This window comes from Nannospalax galili, unplaced genomic scaffold (assembly GCF_000622305.1).
Source record: "Nannospalax galili isolate Female #2095 unplaced genomic scaffold, S.galili_v1.0 scaffold243, whole genome shotgun sequence".
NCBI classification, from domain to species: domain Eukaryota; kingdom Metazoa; phylum Chordata; class Mammalia; order Rodentia; family Spalacidae; genus Nannospalax; species Nannospalax galili.
The window spans coordinates 7,493,984-7,507,383 of NW_008353490.1; the positions used below are offsets into that span (position 1 = coordinate 7,493,984).

The following is a 13,400-nucleotide window of genomic DNA, read 5'->3' on the forward strand; positions in this document are numbered from 1 at the left end:
AGGCTTGCTCTTGCAGTGTGCATGTAGGTAAGGCACCTAGCTTCCTGCTTGCTCACCTCCTCTGCCCCTCTCTTCCAACCTTTACTGTGTCAATCTCTTGGAATAGGCCAAATAAAACATCCCAAATAAGGTTGCCTAGATGTGAGATAAGATGATGTTGGCCCTGTGGGGAAACTACCTGGCACTGATGGAAGGCTCAAAGGTGTAGTTTCTATTCACCCATTGACACAGAAGTGATCTGATTGAATCCTGAGATAAATCACACCATCACTTAACAGAGGACTCTGAAGCTCAGAGGGAAATGAGTTGTGTTCTTCCCTGCATTGTGCTGTCCATCTTCTCACATCCTCTCTTTGGCCGTCCAGCCTGGCATTTGGTCATTCGTTCCCTGCTCACCTTGACTTCATGAGATGAGGCCACAGCAGCAGAGACAGAAACAGGCCACCTTGGAAGCCACTGTAGGTAGAGACAGGAAGAGCCAGTGCAGGTGATTTGTGGCTCTCAAGTCACGTTGTTCCTGGGGCCACTGTGAACACAAGGATGTCATTCCTGGGACCAATGTGTACACAAGGGTGTCTCTGAAACTTGCCACAGTTAACTCTGGGAACATTTAAAATACCTGTATAGTGCAGCCTACACTTGTGACTCTGGCTATGACTTTCTACAAAAGAGCAATAATCGAATAAGGGCTGTTATCTGACAAAGCCTCTGTCCACCTTAATGACTGCTGCACAGGTTAGAGGTTTAGCAACCAAAGGAGAAAAGAACACATTTGTCAATGATAGTGATGATGACAGAATCACACAGGAGTCACAGTGGACACTGAACTGCTGGGCAGGCACGTGGAGAGAGCAAGGGATGTAAAGAGTCTCTGTACTGTTCTAATTAGTGAAAATGGGGACAATTGGAACTATTCTGTAGAGAAGCAGGAAGATATCATCTTATCAGAGTGCCCAAAGTTAGCATTATCTCTAAGGGGTCTCCTGACCCTAGTACAATGTCCTGAAGGAAACAGCACTGAAGACACAGTTGAGATCACATTGCAAAATCAATTTCAGATAAAGCGACAGTCTACACTGCAAAACGCTATGCCGCAAAACACAGAGATTGGAAACCTTCCAATTGACAGAGATGAAAGGGTATGGAGTGGTATTCACGACTTTGGATTTTATTTTGCTGTCATGGACGTTTGGGGCCAACTGGGGAAATCTGGGAAAGACTATAAATCAATAATAAATCTATTTTGCTATTCCTTTCCTTGATTTAACAATTGTGCCGTGACTGTATAAGCATTTGTAGGAAACATGTGCAGAATAATTAGGTATTCAAAAAGAAAAGAAAAAGGACAGAGCTAGGTGGAAAAGCATTAGTGACTGGTATTCGGGCATAGGGAGGCAGGGACTTTTCTGTCATCCTCATGTATTCCTTGAAATCTGAAATTATGCTCACAAATGACCTCTACGGTTGGCAGTGGACAGCAACACAACTTCTTCTTGAGCAAAATTAGACAGCAGATTCACAAACTGCAAGATAAACTGAATAAGACTGTTGGTTTAAAACAAACAACTTGACTGAATGATGCTATAATCAAAAAGTTTATTTTTAAATAGAATGGTAAGAGACTGGAGCGATGGCTCAGAATTAAGAGGACTTGCTGCTATTGCACGGGACTGGAGTTTGATTCCTAGCACCCATGTCAGATGGCTCATAACCACCTGTGACTGGGCTCCAGGGGATCCAATGCCATCTTCTGGCCTCCAGGACACTGCATACATATCCAAACACATGCATACAAGCACATACATATAATTTTAAAAATTCAATTTTTAAAAATAAACAAGTGGGGCGTGGTGGTTGTGCTGGAGAGCTTTAGTTGTCAATGTGACACAGCTGGGTAGAGGGACCTCAGTTGGGGAATTGCTCCACTGGACTGTGGTCATATCTGTGGCACATATTTTTTTAAACTGTTGAGTAATGTGGGAGGGCCCAACCCATTGTAGGTGGTGCCACCCATGGGCAGGTTCTGTATTGTATAAGAAAGCAGATTGAGCATGGGCCAGGGGAGCAAGCCAGTAAGCAGCCTTCCTCCATGGGCTGTGCTTCAGCACCTACCTCCAGGTTCCTGCCCTGAGTTCCTACCTTGAGCTCCCTAAGTGATGAACTGTGTTCTGGGAGATATAAGGCCAAACTGGTACTGATTAGAGTGTTTTGTCACAGCAATTGAAGGCAAACTAGGATAGTGATGCATGCTTTTGATCATAGCACTTTGGAGGCAGAGGCAGGTAGATCACTGTGAGATGAAGCCCAGCCTGGTCTATATAATGAGTTCCAAGCCAGCTGGAGCTGTAGGAAGACCCCGTCTCAAAAACAATCAGAAAAAAAGAAGTGACTTTTATGGGTTGATAAAATAACGTAAGTTTTAAGATGTAAATTATACCAGTAACATAAGCGGACTGAAGCATTTATACTCTAGAGAAATTTATGGTTCTCTCTATAAACTTCAGCTCATGAATGTACATTATACATAACTACTGTAAGCTGGGGCTGGAGAGGTGGCTCAGCAGTTAAGAGCACTGGCTGTGTAACTCTAGTTCCAGAGGATTTGATGCCCTCTTCTAACCAACCTCCATAGGCATTGCATGACGTGGGTACACTTAGATACATGCAAGCAATACACTCATACACATAAAATAAAAATGATAAATAAAATATATAAAAAATAACTACCTTAAGCTTTGCTGAGACAGAATAACTTGCCTTATAACGTATTTTATGTGGACATGCTCTGTGCAGTGCTCTAAATGTTCAGAACAACATTTGAGTTTCATTTTTAATTTACATTCAGGGCCCCTGTGAAATAAGGTTGATCCAAGCTTGAAAGCATGTGGAAAGTATTGAGTCATATGAACATTTTTATAGACATCGTCTCACAGAACTTTAAAGCATTTCTATAGATAGGAGTTACATTTATAAAATAACCAGTTTCCCTTCAAAAAGTTTTGATGGATGCAACATGCATAGCTTTGATCTTCTTGTGTTTCTACATCCCAGAGCTCTCACACTCTGCCTGTTCTCCTCTTCAAAGCTCCAGAATGAACATCATCTGTGGACAGATGAAGGAGAAGGCTTAGGGATGCTTTAGCCCACAGAGAACTTCTCCAGCAGAGAGCCAACCAGGACAGCAGCCTGTAGATTTTTGCTTTTCCACCTCTTCTTAAGAAGGGGCAGGAGGGAGTCACACAGCTGTACCAGCTGCATTCTTCCACCAGCATCTGCACTAGAGTTCTTGGTTCTGTATCTACTGGAGTCTTTATTCTGAAGCGTGTTCATAAATGTCATCCTAGTCATTTTTTTTTTCCTATTTTATCCCTTCTGTGATGCTCTTCTTTTCTGACTGAAGAACTGTCATGTCCTGGAAGATGTATATCCATTGGCAAAATTTCTCTGTTTTTTATGCTTATTAATTTTTACTAATTACATTTTTGTTAGATAATTTGGCCCATGTACACAATGTATACCAACCAGGCCAGTACTTTCCTTTCTCATTAACACTGCATGTACTTCCCTCTGCTTTCTCTTTACTAAGATCAATTCTGATGAGACAGCTCCTGTGTCCTGCATGTTGACGCCTCTTTCCTCTGTTCCCAGTGTCTTTGGTGTCCTACATGCTGATTTTCGCGCACCTGGGGTTGGAGGAAAGAGCCATTTCAGTTTGCGGTTTTCATGTTTACTCTGTTTCAGGTTCTCCAATCATCCTGGATCTATGCTATGATATCTGTATTAATTTTGAGAAGATTCTGGCCATCCATCCAAAAAGTAATGCTCACTTTTTAATCCTGTTGATTTTCAGTCATGTGTCTTTTACACTGCCGAATTCATCCTTTAGGTCTTAGATGTCCTGCTTAATGCTCTTCTTTTATTTTAATTTCACGTATCTTTTGGGTAAGTTCTGTCTCAGCTTTCTAAAGTTGCTGTGATAAAAAAAATCTGACTAAAACCAACCTGGGGAAGAACAGGTTTGTTTGACTTACAGCTCAGTCCGTCATCAAGGGACGCCAAGGCAGGAACTCAGGGCAAGAACCTGGAGCACAGACCATGGAGGAACGCTGCTTCCTGGCCTGCTCCTCTGGCCTGTGCTTGGCCTACCTGGGGAGGCACCAAGAAAACACACCGCAGACATGGCCATAGACCAATCCAATGCTAGAAATTCCCTAGCTGAGGTTCCCTCCTCCCAGGTGTGTCAAGTCGACAACTAAAGCCACACAGCACAGGTTCTTCTGGCCTTTCTGTGGTTCTGTTTTTCATCTTTGCTGGTCTATTCAGGAGCCCGGTGGAAGCTTCTGCTTGACTTTTTCCTTCTTTCCTAGTTTGAGGCTCTTTGCTGACAGTGTCCGTCTGCTCTGACTTGTACTTTGCTTTATCCATTAGAGTCCTTAATGAACCGATCACACATTTACATTCCTATTTGATAACTCCAGCATCTGTCCTTGTCCATATCTGATTCTGACAATTATCCTTCTCTAGCTTTTATGTTGGAAGACACAGGCTTCGAGCTACAGAACAGCAGTTGGTGCAGACAAGGCTCTTAACTTCCACCTGGTAGAAGCTGGGCTTCCTGTGCCCATGGTAGCTGTAGGCATCTGGGATCTCAGACTCCTCTAGCATCCCTGTCTTTCTCTCTTTTTCGACTTTGATATTCTCTGGGTTCACTATCTCTGAGGGACTCTTGAGTGGGACCCACTATTGTCTTAGTGAGCTTGCCGTATACAAGGATGAGAATGTTGGAAGTCTTCCAGCAAAATGTCAACCTGTCTCATTGCATCTGGACCTGAGATTTCTGCAAGTTTTGTTTTTCCCAGTCGTTCAGCCTTTTCTCCTTGTGACCCAAATGGCTCTAGGTATCCCAAGAGGTGAAATGGAAGTTAGCTGACTTTGGGGCAGAGACTGTCCCTCCACAGCACACACAGCTCTGCCAGAGCCTTCTTTCCTGTGGAAGAGGTCTTTGTCATAAAGGAGGCTCAGGAATGTTTCTACTGGGTTGCTCTTCCCCTTGTCTTTCAAGACCCCTGAAGGACTGTTGGTGGATCTTCACGGAGAGAACTTGGTAGGGTTTCTGAGGGTAAAGCACAGAACTTCAGTTCTCCACGTCTATACACCACTAGAGTGGTCCCTTTGTGTATAGACTGCAAGTATTCCCCCTGTCTCTGCAGACTGCGGTCCCCTGTGTTTGCCAACTGTAAGGTGGTTAGACCAGTTCATTGCTCCTGCCTCAGGTGAGCTCAGCTTGACTGTAACTTCCTCTACACATCTGTCTCTGAGATTCTGAGGTGGTAGTGTTCCCTGTAATCTCAGTTCTATGTTAACACAAGTAGCAAGAATCAATATTCTTATTTGATTCCTAACTGGCCTTTACATATGTGATTTCCTTCTATTCCTAGTTTGATGAGGGCTTTGTTGTGAAAGTGTGTTGCACTCTGTTCAGTGCTTTTACTGTCAATGAAGATGATTATGGGGACTTTGCTCTTCATTCTGTTTGTGTGGCACATCACTAGGCCATTGTTTTCATCTCATTTCAATCACACAAACTTATGGGCTACTGTGTGATGTTCTCTTGCAAGCTGGCATTAATCCAAATTGAGGTGAACACTTAGATCATCTCTTTTTCTCTCCTAGAGCTGGCATCATTTTCTTGCAGCCAGCCCACCTCTCCTTTCATATCTTCCAGATTCTTGCTCAAATGAGCCCTTCTAGAATGGCCTTCTTTGGATGAATATGAAATTGCCCATCTCCCCACGACTGAGGCAGACATAAGTGGGTCTCTGACACAGTAATCTCATTAAAAATAATGCTTCATTTTATCTTGAACAACTTCTTGTTTCTTGCAGAAATTTCTTTTCTCTCTCCTGAATAGATCTGTGGCATTGCCCTACTCCACAGCAGGCAGTGTTCCACCACCGATGTTATTACAAATAGGAAGCATTAGTTAATAAACCAACACACAAGGGGGCATACTGCTCAGGGTCTTTTTTCTATTTGATTGAACCCAAAGGAACACAAGTCATGTATATATATTTACATTCTTTCTCATGGCAAACCAATGTTTGTTTCATATCAAGCTTCTGGCTCACATGAAATAAAGCCACATTTGCCTCTTCAGTTTAGAAAGGCACTGCTAGAAGCTCACTAAAGTCCAGAAAGCATGCTGCCTTTTCTCTCTTGGGCTCCTTTAGTTCAGGAGTGGGGTGGGGCACGGAGGTGAGGGAGAGCAGAGACAGATGCTCAAGTGTCCAACAACAATAAGCCCATTCTAAGGAGTATGGCCTTTAGAACCTCAGTCAAGGACAACTTCTGAATGTTTTGTGATCTGATCTGAGAAGTGTTGTAGGAAGATGGTGGGACTGAGGACATAAAGGATGGACCCAATCAAGAGGGCTGTGTATAATAATTCTGTACATTTCCTGATGGACTTTCCCCCTTTATTTCGTCTCTGTTTGTCTCACCTGGGGACTCTACTTTTGCAAATCATTGTCCCCATCTTCCTTTGCTCGTATCTGTGCTTCTGTCTACCAGACAGAATACATTTTTGCATTAAGAGTTAAAGCCATAGAGGACAAATGTGGATGTCCATACTGGGTTTTAGCGTCTTTTCTTAAATAGATCCAGAAAGCACATTCCAAGTGGGGGCCATGGGCTTGATTATAGGAGTGAAATTTAAGATTTCAAGATGAATCTGAGAATTAAAAGTGTGATCCATTTTAACTCATAAAGGTAATTTTATTCATTGGAACAGCATAGTCAGACTGTTTCAGGAACTCTTAGGTTAAAGCATAATAGAACTTCTACTTGATTTCAGTATAAACCTGGAATTAATAAGCATTTGAACAAACATAATTTGAAAAAAATGTAATATGAAATACATAATTTTGAAGTGACCAGATTGTATTAGAAACAATAGTATATAAGCCAGACAAAGTTGAGGTTACTCTGTTTTGTGTCTCACTATAAGTAAACAAATTCAGAGAAAAAGCAATCTTCCTTTTCATTTTCTATCATCTGAAAGTGATTACTGGCTTACTGCATTTATCCTCCTCTGATGTGGAAAGCACATGCTTATTGATTTCTGCACTTGTCTGGGTCAGCACAGGACTCAGCACGGATTTCTTGTTCATCTTCTCTTTCTACACGCAGTGGGTGGATCTCCCATCAGCACAGGGACCAAGTATTAATTCCCTGTTCACTGTTTCTTGGTATACCCAGTGGGTAGGCTTCCCATGAGCACAAAACTCAGCATGGATTTCCTGTTCCCTCTTTCTTGGTACACCCAGTGGATGGAGCTTCCATTAGTGTGGGGACTCAGCATGGACTTCCTGTTCTCTCTTTCTTGGTTCACACAGTGAGTGGGTGGATCTCCCATCAGCACCGACTCAGCATGGATTTCCTGTTCACTCTTTTTTGGTTATACACAGTAGGTAGTCTTCCCAGCAGCAAAGAACTCAACATGAATTTCCTTCATTTCTTAGTATACTAGGTGGGTAGACCTCCTGTCAGCACAGGACTCAGTATGGATTTCCTGTTTGCTCTTTCTTGTTATACACTGTAGGTGGGCCTCCCAGCAACAAAGACTCAGCAAGGATTTCCTGTTCATCTGTTGGTGCTCCTGTGGCTGGATCTTCTATCAGTACACAGGCTCAGTACCGATTTCCTGTTTACTCTTGGCACACAAAGTGGGTGGATCGCCCATTCACACTGAACTCAGTATGGACTTCCTGTTCATCCTCTCTTGGTACACACAGTGGGTAACCTCTATCAGCACAGGCCTCAGCATGGATTCCCGTTCCCTTTCTCTTGGGACACTCAGTGGGTGCACCCTCTTCCAGTTTTAAAGGGAGACCTCACTGGTACAGCAGGTAGGGGAAGTACAGAGGGCACAGCGATTCTCCTTTCTTTTGGCAGGGAGCCTCACTGCTCCCCATTGGTGGTAACAGCAGTTCCCATTCCCAGTTGGAAGGAATGCTTCAGAAGATTTAAGGCAGAATATATAGCACAAAGCTCTAGTAGCCACCAGGGGCCTACTTTCTGTGATTAGGGCTTCTGCAGTCAGACGGAAATTGGTTTGTGTATTTACTTGATCATTTATTTTCTGTATAACCTGAAGATATTGTTTAATATCTCATCTCTTCATTGCATTCATCTATAAAATGAGATTAATAAGACCATCCTTGTCACTCTGAGCACCAGTGATAGTATATACACGCCACTGGATAATGCAAATGGCTTATTCTTATATTTTGACATTTCATTTCAAATAAGCAGGCATCTCCCTGTGTCCTAGAAATGGAGTGAGCATTTGTGTAGAGAAGCACTTATCGTGGGTTGATGGCTTGCCGCATTTACCAAATGTAAATACAGGATTCTTACTTGTATTTGAACCTCAGAGCTGCAATAAGCAGCATGCTTCTGTGCATCTCCTGCCGTGTTTGGGGGTCTATGTAGTGACTGACACTGAAGGAATATTTGTTGCATAACTAAAATCAGAATTTCACTGGGTGTTCTGTCTTTTATGGCCACCCTAGTAAGCGACTGCCTTGAACAAACGTGTCTTCCTTCTTGTGAACTATTCTGAGGTCTCTTTTTCTCCTCAACCACATCAAGCTATGTTTCCAAGAGTGAGTCTTGCAGCAACAGTGAGTTAGATGGACCACCCGGGCATAAAATGCCCCTTATTCTTCCGACATTCATTGCCCCTCATTTACAAATGGGGACAATGACACTATGAAGACATGGGCTTACGTATTCTTATAACTGAGTTGCTGAATGTGAAGGATTGAGAAGGGTTTGGCAGGTCACACACTCCCATGTATGGACTACGATTCTCCTGTTTTACCATGTGCACTCTTTTCATTTCTTAGGTTCTTATAATTTGAGAATGTCTTTCAGTTGAAGTCAATTTACAGTCGCCGTTGGGATGGTGGCAGTTGTAATGTAGGTGCATGCCCAAGCTTGATCCTAGCTGTACATATTGTCAGAGTATCGATTGAGTTATGTGCATTATTTGAAAAACTACATCACTCCTTAGAAGAGAACTCACAGACAAAGCAGAGACTCTTAGAGAATAGGAGAGCAATCTTTCCTTGGGAAGAAAATTCCTTCTGGGTTTAGAGAGTGAGTGGGAAAAGACCCAGCTTCTCTGGAGACAAGTCACCAGGAATATGAGCAAGGTGTGTTGGTTCCGGGTGTGGTTACATGACCATGTGCCTGAGCATGTAAATAGTAACTTTATTTTAAAAAAATAGAGCTACTTGTTGGTTAGTCTTGGTGCTATTTCAGTCAACAAACCTCTTATAAACCACAGGTTAGACTCAGCTTAAAAGCTTTATATAAAATGAAACTAAATTAATTTCAACTGAATATTCATTTGTACTTTTGAGATATGATGTGATGTTTTGATATTTGTACCCATTGTGTAATAATCTCCAATTCATGCTGATCACAGCTACATTTGTGAATATTTACCATTTCTTTATGGTTCCATTCAATATTCTTTTAGCTTTCTGAAATGTCTATTACACAATTATCAGGAACTCTTTTTTGTGTGTGCCTGCGTGCGTGTGTGTGTGTGTGTGTGTGTGTGTGTGTATGTATGTATGTATGTAGGTAGGTATGCACACTTGTGGAGGCCAGAGGAGGATGTTGGGAATACTGTACCATTACTCTGTGCTTTGTTCTCTTGAGACAGGGTCTGTTACTGAATCTGGTTCCAGGCTGGTTGCCAGCAAGCTCCTGTCACCTTCCTGCTTTAACCCCCACAGTAAAGTGGCTTTTATGTGGGTACTGGGATCTGAACTCGTGTCTCCATGTTTGTTCAGCAAGACAATTATCAGGAACTCTTTTTTGTGTGTGCCTGCGTGCGTGTGTGTGTGTGTGTGTGTGTGTGTGTGTGTATGTATGTATGTATGTAGGTAGGTATGCACACTTGTGGAGGCCAGAGGAGGATGTTGGGAATACTGTACCATTACTCTGTGCTTTGTTCTCTTGAGACAGGGTCTGTTACTGAATCTGGTTCCAGGCTGGTTGCCAGCAAGCTCCTGTCACCTTCCTGCTTTAACCCCCACAGTAAAGTGGCTTTTATGTGGGTACTGGGATCTGAACTCGTGTCTCCATGTTTGTTCAGCAAGTGCTCTTACCCACTGAGCCACCCCTCCACCAGCCTCAAGAACTTTCTTTCTTCTTTCTTTCTCTCTTTCTCCCTTTCTTTCTTTCTTTCTTTCTTTCTTTCTTTCTTTCTTTCTTTCTCTCTCTCTCTCTCTCTCTCTCTCTCCTTTCCTTTCCTTTCCTTTCCTTTCCTTTCCCTTCCTTTCCTTTTCTTTCCTTTCCTTCCTTCCTTTTTTTTTTTTTTTTTTTGGTCTTTTTGAACCAGGGTTTCCCTGTAGCCCCAGCTGGCCTGGCGCTCACTATGTCGATCAGGTGGGCCTTGAACTTAACATCACTGCTGGGGTAGCTTAGCTGTGGTACTCATCTGGATGCTCTGCATTGGTGTTCACAGTCAACAGCTCTTGAGGGCAGATGGTTTCCCCAGCATCTCAGATGAGGTAGGAGGCAGAAATCACACACATGAAAATAGGGAAACTGATGGCTTTGAATCATAAAGTGTCAGTTTCCTAATGAGAAGATGTTCTAGGAATACCTCACTCAACTTATTTTGCTTACACACTTGACATAAACACAATGTATTTATGATGAAAATACACCCTGAGATAAATGTTAGATGTTTTCTAAATGCGAACTGCCTAACAAATCAAAGTGGCATGAAAGCATTCTGTCATTTAGTTCGTAGTTGTATTGTCGTGGTTCTCTAGAGGAACAGGACCAATAGAATGAATATATCTTAGAAGGGGATTTATTAGATTGGCTTAAGATATGTAGTCTGGGTAGTCCCAACAATGGCTGTCTACACACCACAGCTGAGAATCCAGTAGCTGCTCAGCCCACTTGGCTGGATGTCTCAGCAGTCCTAATCTGGCACTGAAGGCCTGGAGGATTCCTGGGGAGGTACTGGTCTTCACTCTATGTTTTAAACCAGAATAAACTGGTTCTAATATAAGTTAAGGAACACAGAAGTGGTAGCAATAGGATAGATGGAGTTGCCAGCAAGAGGGAAGGCAAGCAGGCAAGAAAAAAGCAAAGCTTGAGCCGGCATGGTGGTGCTGGCTTTTAATCCCAGCACTTGGGAGGCAGAGGCAGGTGGATCTCTGCGATTTCAAGGCCAGCCTGGTCTACAAAGCGAGTTCCAGGCCAGCTGGGGCTACAGGGAGACCCTGTCTCAAAGAAAGACCAAAAAAGTAAAAGAGTGAAGCTTTCCTTCTATGTTCTTTAAATCTGGGCTCTCACTAGAAGGTGCCGCCCACATTCAGCATGAGTTTTCCCATTTGAATTAAACTGAACAAGAAGATTTCTCATAGGTATGTCCAACAGCTTGTCTGTTAGTGGGTTCCATATTTTGTACACAGGTCATAGTTTGCCAAAACCTGTTCTTGGGGACAAGAAAAGGACAAATGGCCACTGCCACCACCTCAGCTGTGCTGGAAATGTGAGGAGCTGGCCGCCGTGTCCTCAGATTTGTTCCCACAATCTGTTAAAACCTGGTGGGTGACTATGAAGTTCTAGGCGTGCAGAGACATGCCTCACCTGAGGATACCAAAAAGGCCTACTGGAAGCAGGCACTCAAGTGGCACCCAGATAAAAATCCTGAGAATAAAGAGGAAGTAGAGTGAAAATTCAAACAAGTAGCTGAGGCCTATGTGGTATAATCAGATGCTAAGAAGCGGGACATCTATGACAAATACGGCAAAGAATTAGATGGGGGAGGAGGAAGGGGAGGTCACTTTGACAGTTCGTTTGAGTTTGGCTTCACATTCTGAAACAAAGATGATGTCTTAAGGGAATTTTTTGGTGGCAGGGACCCATTTTCATTCTTCCTTGAAGATCCATTTGATGATTTTCTTTGGTAACTGAAGGGGTTCCCAAGGAAGCGGAGAGCAGAAACCGAGCCACGCAGGCTCCTTTTTCTCTGCTTTCAGTGGATTTCCGTCATTTGAAGGTGGATTTTCTTCATTAGATACAGGAGTCACATCGTTGGGATCACTCGGTCACAGAAGTCGCACTTCCTTCTCTTCAACATCCTTTGGCGGCGGTGGGATGGGCAACTTCAAGTCAATATCAACTTCTACTAAAATAGTTAATGGCAGAAAAATCACTACAAAGAGAGTTGTAGGGAATGGTCAAGAGAGAAGAAGTTGATGTAGACACGGCTGGCTAAAGTCCTTGCCATAAATGGTAAGGAGCAGCTGCTATGCTTGGATAACAAGTAATTCCATGCATTTAACAACCCACACATTTAACAGAATGTTAATAACAAGCACCATCTGAGGATTAACAGGAACATTTTTTTGAAGATTTCAAATGAACTCGACTTTCAGTATAACTGTACCTGAAGTATTTATAAACAGCTCATCAGTGCCCCTGTTTGTCATAGACTTTTGAATTTGTTATTGAGACCACATAATAGGACCATTTTTTTTTTGCCTTTAAAATTGTTGTAATTTGTCTGCATTTTGCTTTTTTTAAAACATAATCCAAGGTGAGCCTGTGACTCTGAGTAGTGCTAGGGGAAGGCTGTTCTCTAACACCAGCATGGATCTGCTTCAGTTGTGTTGATATGAGCCCTGGTGTCAGCTGCTGTGAAGTTAACCTTGCCAGGAGGAATCTTCTACAGAAGTGTTTCAGTTCTTTCAGTGTTTAGTGATGATGGTTATTTCTGCATCAATGGCAGTACATTTCTGGTTTAGTATAAATTATGGATGTTTTCTAGTTGTGCATGAATGCTGGTGACTTCGCCAGTTCTGACAACTGTTTAAATATGTATGTTAAATATATATAATGAATAAATATGTAATGTTAAGCTTAGGTTTAAAAGCTGGTAAACTGGGTCTTTGTCATTTGCTTTTTTTTAAAAAAAAAAGAAAGAAAATAAATCCAAATGTGTTTGGTGCATTCTTTCAAGAGTGGGGTCTACATAAAAAAGAGAAAAGTATAAACAAAACATCAAAACAAAACAAAAAAGCCCCCAAATCCAATAGAAAATAATAAGTACTCATAGGAGGTAAGCCAGAGACTGAGACACCATGCTTACCCTAGGTGGGGAAGGCAAGGGAAGGCCTATGCAGCTGAAGTAGGCAGACACTCAAAGGCAAGAAGCAACTGGCTTGCAAAGAGCTGGACTAATGGCCAGAACTTCTGACAGGATGCTGACAGAAGTGGAGCAGCTTAGGAAGATGCGTGTTACCAGAAAAGACAGTGCTGCAGAAGAAAAAGATCAGGCCAAAATGGGGACGTGAAGGAGC

At 42.6% G+C, this 13,400-nt stretch overlaps 1 pseudogene; it reads left to right on the forward strand.

Moving 5' to 3' along the window:
• The first annotated feature begins 11,636 nt into the window (after nt 1-11,636).
• Nucleotides 11,637-12,297, forward strand: LOC103748145 (annotated as a pseudogene).
• The last annotated feature ends 1,103 nt before the right edge of the window (nt 12,298-13,400 follow it).